Here is a 10,650-nt window from a genome sequence, read left to right on the forward strand (position 1 = left end):
GACAGTAGTGGTTCATGTCAGAAAGTGGCATGTAGTTGCTGTGGCTATGACAGTTGTCCAAAACCAAGCTCATGGTCTTACCTCATTCTGAGTGTTCCCCAGTGTTTCCCACTCACTCGGTCCTCTAGGATAAAATATCCGACTCTACCATGACACACATTTTTCTGTCATTAACTCTTTAACTGTTCCCCCTGCCCCTTTAGCAAATCCCCTCAGCTCTACGCCAGAATCCATTAGGGGCTTAGCTTCCTTTGGCTTTACCAATCTTACAGCTACAGCCCAGGCAGCAGCCCTTCTGTGTTTCCCCTCATCTCCTCTGAATGTCCACATATTGCCATTCTAGTTGTGGATAATGTGAACAAGCTTTTTCTGGTCCCGTGCCAGCTCCCCTAATACCCTCTAATTTGAAGTTGCTTCATACATGCTGCCTCATATGATCCTCATGGGATTCTCATGATACAGACACAACTACCCCCACCTTACTGGCAATGGAGGTGAGGGAGTCAAGGCACAGAGGGCTGAGCTGTCTTCTCAAGTTGGTTTTCTCAGCTTCAGGCAACCTTTCCAGGTAGCCAAGGACTCTGATGGGTCCCTTCCAGACCTATGGAGCTCTCTTTCCGTGATGCTCTCTCATGGCTCTCTGCTTGCTGGATCTTCTCTATTTTGGCTTTGCTGATCTCCAGCGCTACCTCTGAGGTAGTTTAGATGAAAATGGTCCCCATAGGCTCACGTGTTTGAATATTTGGTCCCTGGCTGGTGGAACTGTTTGGGAAGGATTAGGAGGTGTGGCCTTGTTGGAGGTAGTGTGTCAATAGGAGTTGGCTTTGAAGTTTCAAAAGCCCAGGCAGCTCTCTCTGCCTCCAACTTTTGGATCAAGATATAAGATCTCAACTATTGCTCCAATGCCTGCCAGCCTGCCTGCCTGCCGCCATGTTCCCCGCCATGCTCCCTGCCATGATGGTCAGAGACTCACCCTCTGAAGCAATAAACCCTAACACACGATTTCTTCTCTAAGTTATGGTGCTTTGTCACAGCAACTGGAAAGTGACGACGACAGAAGTTCTTCTCGTTTCCAGGAGGCTGTGGGATTCAGCTGTGTGCCACAGGACATTCCCTGAACGTGGCAATTGTAAAGCTCCCTTCCTCTGCTTCTCCTCTCTCAGGCATCACTGACTTAGGCTGCCCACTTCCTGTGTGTTAAAGATGTTGGAGGTGTTCTCACCAAGTGTTTTGGTTGTTTCAGGTGGGGAAGTAGAGCCAGTCCTTTCTTGCCACTCTGCTCTTGTTGGAAGAAACTCACAAAAAATGTACATTCTTGTAAGAACTCATTTGAGATGTGTTTAGACATTTTTATTTTGCTTTCATTCAAAGCAAGAAGTAATGTAAGTGTCTTTGGACTGGTAAGTAGATGTAATATGTTGTCTTGTGTTTCTCTAACAAAACACCAGATGCTGACGACTAGAGGAAGAGAGCTTTATTTAGCTCACAGTTCTGGAAGTCAGAGAGCGTGTGCTGGGTTCTGGCCAAGTCCTTCTTGTAGACGGCATCACAGGGGTTAAAGTGTGTGTTGCAGAGATAAGCAGTGTGTGAGGGGGGATTCAAGGGAGAAGCTAGTCTGCTTTAGAACAACCAACTCTTAAGGCACTCCCAAGTAGGAGCATTAATCCATTTATAAGGATGGAGCCTCTACGGCCTAATTACCTCCCATGAGGCCCAACCAAAGTTCTATCACACTCCAACACTACAACGCTAGGGATGAAGTTTCCAGAACATGGGCCTCTGGGGAGTAAGTCAGCATTGAGTAAACATACTGTCACAGATACCTACAACGAATATCCTGCAGTGATAAACAGTTACAGGCACTGACAAGGGTTGATCTAAAAAGAAACCATTAAGCTAAGAGAAGGAATTCAGATTCAAAAAGGGTCTCTACTTCATCGGTTGTGACCACTGTCTCTCTCTGGTGAGGGACATGGATGTCTATGGAGACTGTGTGTGTGGAAGGTTATATGGGAAGTCATTTGACCCACGGTTCAGTTTTTCTGTTGATCTAAAATTTCCCTAAAAACTAAAGTTTTAAACACCAACAACAAATATGTTGTATCAGCCACTTTCTCCTTGGTGGCACAAAATACCTGACAAAAGTGACTTAGGAAGGGAGGAAAGGAGGGAGGGAGAGAGTGAGGGAGGAAAGAAGGAAGGAAGGAAGGGAAAGGAGGGAGGGAAAAGGAAGGGAGGGAAGGAAGGAGGGATGGAGAAAGTGAGGGAGGGAAGAAGGAAGGAAGTAAAAGGAGGGAGAGAAAAGGAAGGGAGGGAGGGAAGAAGGGAGGAAGAGAGAGGGGGAGGGAAGAAGGAAGGAAGGAAGGAAGGAAGGAAGGAAGGAAGGAAGGAAGGAAGGAAGGATATCTTGGCCTAGAGTTCTAAGGGATACAGACCCCTGTGTCAGGAAGGCATGGAGGCAGAAGCAGGAGACGGCCGGCTACACTGCATCCACAGTCAGAGTGTGATGGATGCTTGCATTTAGCTTCCTTTTTCCTTTTCATTCAGTCGTAGGCCCCATGCCATGGGATGATGTTACCCACAGTTAGCATGGCTCTTTCTCTTTCCAGGAACCTAATCTAGATAACCAGTCAGAGACATTCCCAAGGACTTGTTTCCCTGGTGATCCTTAATACCATCAAACTGACGATAAAGTTTAACCACCACCTATTACACAGTTCTTTCTGTTTCTATAATATTCTAGAAAAAGCAAACTACAGGGACAGATGGCTAACGGAACAGTGAGTGCCATGGGCTATGGCTAGGGGAAGGACTGGCACAGAGACATTTTGGAGAGGATGGAGCCACTGTGGTGGCTGCTTGCCCATATGTGTTTGTCAACACTGGCAGTAGTATACATTGAAATGGTGAATATCATTGTAAGCGGATTATTACTTTGGGAAATCTATGAGGAATTCAATGACATCCCTCTTTGACTCAGAACCTTTCAGTCTAACTACCAGCCTACCTCTGGCCCCAGTGCCTCTGATATTTTCCTTTTCTGAAGCTATCTTCCTGACCCACTCTTTTTAGCCTACCTGGGATACACACCTTTTTTTTTCTCTACTGGAATGTGCAAAAAGATGATGCTGGTTTGAGGTCTTTGGGCCATTATGGGAATGCCCTCAAAGGGGATCAAGGACCCTCTGCATCCTCCTTTTCCTGCTATGTGTTTCTACTGTGATACGCTGACTTACCATAGGCCCAAAGCAAAAACTGATCAAGAACTTCCAAAACTGTGGGCCAAAAGCTCCTTTCCTCTTTATAAGTTAATTATCTCAGATATTATAATATAGCAACAGGAAACTGACCGATGTAGTTGGTGTATCGGTAGTATTACCTTCTACTACCCAGCTCATTTACTTTCTCATTATTTTTATTAAAGAATTAAAATTACAGCTGCGTGCGTGTGTGTGAGGGAGAGAGAGAGAGAGAGAGAGAGAGAGAGAGAGAGAGAGAGAGAGAGAACACACAATTGTACTTATGTTTAGAAGTCAGAGAACAATTTGTTTTCTCTCATTATACCATATGGATCCTGTTTTATGTTAAAATAGCAAAATATCTGAAGTTGGATATTTTATAAAACAAAGTGGTTCATTTCAGTCATTATTTTTGTGCCTGGATGGTCTAATGGCATGATGCCAGTGTCTTATCCAGGGACCCCGGCTTCCTTAGGACATGGCAAGAATTAGGAAGGGGGACAATTTTGTCCAAAGCGAGAGGCCATGTGGTGAGACCGGAAGCCAAAGAGATTCAGAGGCTGAGCTCATTCCTTTTATACAAACTCCTTCTTGCGGGAACTGAGATGCCTTGAGAGCTTCATCCTTAAGGGTGGGATTGCATGTGCCCTCCACGGACCTGCCCTCCATGGCCTAACTTCCTTCTACGAGGCTCCACCTTCTAAAGGTCCTATGTGCTCCCAACAGCATCACAGACCAGGACCAAGTCTATAACACAGGGACATTCAAGATTAAATTTATAGCTACTTCCCTCCAGGTTGATTATCCCATTATAAATGGGTGAGGTTAATATTTATTATGATTATTGGCAATTTTCCAGCCACCTTTTCAGTGAACAACACATCCACACTCTTCTTAGTAACCCTTCTTCCTTGTTTTGAGATTGATTGATTTTTTTTTATTTTAAAAAAGCTATTTCTTCCTTTATTGTGTTGGAAGTAAAAGACTTTATTTCCATTCTTTTGATAATTAACTTCTGACCACGTAGAGTGCACACATTTTACAGACCGTAACTGGAGTCAATATTTAAGTTATACGAATAACTTAAGAATGTTAGAGTATCTTAACTTCAGCTATCCCTTCTGACGGACACACTATTGCTATCTTGCAGTTCAGTCTGGCATTTGGAAACTGACCTCTGACCTTCCTACATTCCTGGGGATCCTGTCTCTTGGTGCAGACCCAGGATCCCCCTACGTCTTTTCCAGCATCCCTTCTATGAGCAGAGAGCGAGAGACTTTAGAGCACTCAGGCCTAAACGGATGTCCCCAGGCTCAGATCTATGCAGAAGAAGAGACAGAGAGATTGTAAGAGTCAGAGGTGATGGATGACCCCAAGGACAGTGTCCTCCAGATGCAACAGGACCGATGCACATGAATTCAGAGACTGTGGCGGCACACACAAGACCTGCACAGGTTCAAGACAGATGGAGTCCCAGCACTGAGAAGAGGATGTGCAAATGAGGTCCCACCCCTAACCCAGAAACTATCTGCAATTGATAGCCATTGGCAAAGGGAAAATCAGTTTCCTATAATGGAGAGTCACGGGGTAGATCAACTTTAATCTAGGGCAGTTCCATGCCCAGGAATAGTTGGCCAATTCAATATAAAGCAAACTCCGTTTTTTTTTTTTTTGAGGGGGGTGTTCTATTTTGGCATTTTTATTGTTTTTTTTTTCTTACTTTGAGTTTTGGTTTTGTGTATTTTTTTTTAAGAGAGAGAAAACACATAAAGTTGGGTTGGTAAAGAGGTGGGAGGGACCGGGAGGAGTTAGGGGGAAGGAAAAACATGATAAATATATTTTATGAAATTTTTTTCAATAATAATTGTGGTGTTTTGAATGAAAATGCCCCCCATAGGCTCATAGGGAGTGGTATTATTTGAAAGGATTAGGATGTGTGACCTTGTTGGAGGAAGTGTGTCACTGGGGATGGGCTTTGAGATTTCAGATGCTCAAGCCAGGCCCAATGTCACTCTCTCTTCCTACTGCTGCTTGCCAATCTAGATGTGGAACTCTCCTTGACTCCTTACCATGTCTGCCTGTGAACTACCATGTTTCTCCACATGACGCCATGGACTAAATCTCCATGCCTATAAGGCAGCCCTAATAAATGTTTTCCTTTATAAGAGTTGCTGGGGTCATGACGTCTCTTCATAGCAACAGAAACCATAAGATAATAATACTTAGAATGTATACTTCTCTGTGACAGATCCTACTCTAAGTGTCTTGATTCATTTAACACTCACATACCCCTACAAGACATGTCTTATCCTCATGTTATGGATATAGAAAAGGAAACCATTTAGGCACAATAAATTAAGAACCGTACCTGAGGTTAGACTGGTAACATGAGCTCACTCTATCAGCTACCACACTCATAACACCAATACAGTCAATAAAGCTTTGCTGGTACCAAGGATTGAACCTAGGGCTCATGCAGGCTGGGCACGCTCCATCATGTAAACATCTCTAGCTCTCCTTTCTTCAACTTTTGTTTTCAGACAAGGTCTCTCTACGCTTTTTAGGATAGCCTGCACAAGCTCACTCTGTAGCCCAAGCTAGCCTTGAACCTGTTATTCCCTTGCCTCTGTGTCCTAAGTAAGTAGGATAATAGGCCTGCAGCTTTTATGAGGTGTAGATTGCACACGTGGAATGATTGTCTCACCCATTTTTCAGATGTGTTATGCAGTGGTGTTAGGCACATTTGTGTTGTGTAGTCATCTCGCCCACAGAACTGTTTTATCTTGTAAAACTAAAACTTTGAGTCAGGTGTGGTGGCACACACCTTTAATTCCAGCATTCAGGAGGCAGAGGCAGGTAGATCGCTGAGTTTGAGGCCAACTTGGTCTCTGGAGCAAGTTCCAGAACAGCTAGGACTACACAGAAAAACCCTGTCTCAACAAACAAAACAAAACAAAACAAAACAAAACAAAAAAACCTACCACCACCACCACCAAACTAAAACTCTGTGCTCAGTAACTAATAACTTGTCATTGCTTCTTCCTTCCAGCTCCTGGAAGCCCATTAATTTGATCATCTATCTCACATAAGTGGAACCAAACAAGATTCATCTTATAGCAGGCTTATTTTACTCAACACAGTGTCCTTAGCTCAGCTGTGATATTTTTATCCCTGGCTGAAATCAGGCAGAGATGAAGGAAGGGAGGGCAATGGGACAGGCTTGTGTGGGAAGCACACTTACCCCACGCTGGCTTCCCCAGTCTGCAGCTCAGTTTCCCCACTCAGGTCAGGTTTCTATGTCTCTGTTTACTTCTGCCCACACTGAGAAGTAATTGCCTTTTAGGGTCTACTCATCCCAAGGTATGGTGTAGCTATTTCCTCCAAATCGAAATATCCCCTTCCAGAGAGAGGATGGGGCTGACAAGATCTCAGAAGTTAACAAAATATACCACCTTCAGGAAGTTCACAAAACAGCTTAGAAAGCTCTGGGACTGAAGAGTCCCCTTCCTGGGGTTACACAGGCAGTAAACAATTGTCAGGGGCTGACATGCACCGGGGTGGGGGATGGGGAGGTTGCTTTTTAGTGGAGCTGCCTGCAAGTTGTGCAGGAAAATTCAGTGATGCAGCTTCAGTGAGTTGACAGCCAGGTTGCCTGAATATTTTTCTGCCTTTAAGTCACCCATGTGGCCCCACTAAATTCCTTGTTAGAGTTTACCAAGCTAGACTTGGCGGAATCATTTCTTTGATCTATTTTTGTATACACACATATACGATATATTATTTTATATATAAATTATATAAAGTTACAAATTAATAATATAACACAACATAATATATATTACGAATAGATATTTGTTCACATCTCCCCTGAAAAACATAGTCAGCAAAATTGAAGAACAGACAGAATTAAAATGGGTTGGGTAGGAGCAGTTGCATGGATTCTGCAATTTCCTAGCCTTTCTGCCAAGACCGATGCACCTGAGAGTAGAGTATCTTTGGCTACCTTTCAGAGTGGTATGGGATGGTACGCCTCTGTGACATAGTGGCAATTGGGTGTCCCCTGCTGTGGGTGGTAAGACTTGCAATCAAGGCTGAGTTATCCTAGGGTGGAGCATCCTGGGGCTGAGGGCTGGGCGTGGGGATGGGGGTGGGGAAGATCAAGGGTGGTCATCTTTCTCTATGTAAATATCGTAAAACTCTGTCCTCTGGGCATGACATGACCATTGCTGTCTTGAAATCAGAAGGACTGTGATTACTTCCTCACAGCCTTGGGCTCGCTAATATTCCATCATAAAGAGGCAATAGGGCATGAGAAGTTTGAGACAGTACAGTAGATGCATGGGGCATGAACCCCTCCCTAAGGATATATGAGTTGTCAGTGGTTGTTGAAGGGAGACATTTCTTTAGTGCTATCCCTGCCCATAAGTTCCCCTTACTGCTGTGGGTAAGCCCTCACCTGGGGTAGACTAGGGTGGAATCATTCCTTTTGCTAACTGTTGATGCCCTATCTGAGCTCAATAAATGTTTGCTCTTGTGTTTCCAGGAAAAGTTAATGGGACAGGTAGCACGCCTCTTTGATGAATGGGAATGCCTCCCAAACAGTCGATGTACTAGACACTATATAGCAATCGCCTAGTGAAGTACTTTTGAGATAGGGTTCTGAATACATTGTGGCGACAGTTGTGTGGCTTCACTGTGGCTAATCAGACACATAATTGAGGGCGGGCTGTCTGTCCAGAAGAATCTGCCTGAATGAGAAGAATTGCGAGCAGAAGAGCTGAGGATGCTATCATCCTCACTAGCCTCTCATTTGGCAGAAAAAGTGGAAGAAAGAGAGGGTGATGTGGAGTCATCTGTTTTTAGAGCTGGTGGGGTGTAAAGAAAAGGTCACCCAGATTAGATATATGCTAAATAGCCCTTCCTGGAATCCCCAAACCAGAAACCCTTGGGAAGCATCGAACAGTCGGGGATGGGGACAGTGTGTGTGTGTGTGTGTGTGAGTGTGTGTGGAAGTGAAGTAGAAGTGACAGAAAACTCCCTATAGGCCCAATCCTTATACAGAGGAGGAGAAAGTTCACTGTTCAACATGCAGACAGGGACATTTATAATGGCCTCGTATGGGAAGCTGTGATGACGGGAGAAAGTGCTGCATCGGAGCTGTTTGGATTGGGAAAGACTTGTAGACAGGAAATGAAAGCGCCTTCACAGCAGAAATGAGTTTGTGGGACCCCGGGGTGCAGGAGGTCAGTCTGAGTGCTGAGGAAGCAGAAACAGTAATAGAACTACCCATCCCCCTCTTAGATAGAGGCTGAAGTAGCCGGGGCTAGTCTCTAATAAACTGCTTCTTGTGAGGGTTAGCACTAGCTGAGATCCCCATGAACAGCAAGGTCTGGAAGACAGCAAAGGAAAGATCGATGTTACTGAGGGGCCTTGGTGTGGATGAGGTGTTGTTGGACCCTAGTTCACTGAGCCAGAGAGAAGCGTTCAGAAAGAAGCTAAGCAGCAGGGATCTTAGGGCTGGCATGGGGCTTGAATTCGATCTTTACAACGTAGAAGAGGCTCTGACAGGTCAGCAATTTAGACTGGCACGTCGCTGAGTTTGTAAGGTAGAGCCATCAGGAACATATGAAGGAAAAGGGGAAGCAGACCACGGGGCCTGTCTGGGTTACTTGAATGCAAATGAGGCAAGATTTGTGTTGAGCCTGGGCAGGGGCTGGGGATGACAGAAAAGCTAAATGCTGCCCAGGTGAGCCCCAGAAGGGGTTTAAACCTTGAGCAATACTTCACCAAAGGTGTGCATGTGGTGGGTACTGAGTGGGGGCTGGGCAGGTGGCTCAGCAGTTTGGAACACTCGCTGCTCTTCCAGAGGACCCACATTCTGGTTTACAATCTCTTTGGCACCAGCCCCAGGGTATCCAGTGCCCTCTTCTGGCTTCTTTGGGTATCAGGCACCAAGTGATTCATACGTACAGACAAAATAGCCGTACAAAATTAAATAATTAAATTTCAAAAAAGAAATAGTGAATGACAAAAAATACGTGTGAAAATATTAAGCTTCTCCCAGGCATGCACAATTACTCTCCTAGCTATGCTGGGTTTGTTTCTCCCCTGCAAGAAGGCATATGAAGGGTGAAGTTTTGTTCAGCTTCTCCAGGAACCAGATGTGGGCGATGGAGAAGTAACAAGGTCTGAGAACCTGGCAGAAGTGGGGAGCCGGCACCAGTGACACCCAAGAACCTGGTTTTGTATACTCTGGCTCTAGACTGGGTCAAGTAGTGTAAGCCAGCCTTGCTAAGCCTGTTGGATGCAGGTGGATGCATAATGACCCCACAGTGTGGGGTAGGGGGGCAGCAGATGAGGAGATGGAATAATGTATTGAAAATTATGGTGGATTATTGTGAAGAGTTGGTTAAGAATGCCCCCCCCCCATAGGCTTATATATTTGAGTGCTTAGTGGTCAGGAAGTGGCTGTACTTGAGAAGGATTAGGAGGTGTGGCCTTCTTAGAATGGCTGGAGGAAATGTATCCCTGGGGGTGGGCTTTGGGGTTTCAAAACTCTGAGCCAGGCCTAGTCTCTCTCTCTCTCTTTTCCTCTTGCCTGCTGATCTGGATGTAGAACTTTCAGCTACTTCTCCAGCATCCTGCCTGCCTGTGTGCCATGTACTCCCTGCCATAACAGACTAAGCTTCTGAAACCGTAAGCAAGTCCCAGTTAAATGCTTTCTCCCATAAGAGTTGTTGTGGTCGTGGTGTCTCTGCACAGCAATAGAACGCTGACTAAGACCACTGCGGAGAGCTGGATGAGACAGCCGTCTCCCATCCAGCCTGCTGCACCTGACACTGCTTATTGATATAACAACTGATGCAGTGGTGGCATCTTTCATGTGGCACTGGAGCTTGCTAATGTTTTACTCTAACTGTGCCCTTGGCTGCTGACTCTCAAGACCAATCGGCACTTGTTTGGAACAGATGGTAGTGGGCCTTCAGAGAGGCTGTCTATCTTCTATAAAAAGTTTCCTTATATAATGCTAAACCTTGAATATCTTACAGATTTGGAAAGGCATCTGGAAGAACGGTAAAAAACAGCAATTAAAGAGCTTAAGTGAAGACTCTGTGGGTGGAGGAGGCACACCCAGGAGCCAGAAGGTTACCGAATAGAACCACAGTGCGAGACGTGGATTACCACCCTGTAAGTCATCGGCTGGGGAAGCCCTGAGGTCCCTTAAACCATAAATATTATTGCCACTGCTGTTGATTGCATTCCAGAACTAGATAGCAAGTTCTTCTTGTTGAAGACACCACACACTTTGACTGAAGGTCAGAGAGAAATGAGATTGTGGCTGACCTGGAAACGTATTCCCTGTCTGATGTCTTTGTTTTCAGCGCCAGAAATTGTTACCCTGACTCCCAGG

Source organism: Myodes glareolus, chromosome 4, assembly GCF_982192425.1.
Source record: "Myodes glareolus chromosome 4, mMyoGla1.1, whole genome shotgun sequence".
NCBI classification, from domain to species: Eukaryota; Metazoa; Chordata; class Mammalia; order Rodentia; family Cricetidae; genus Myodes; species Myodes glareolus.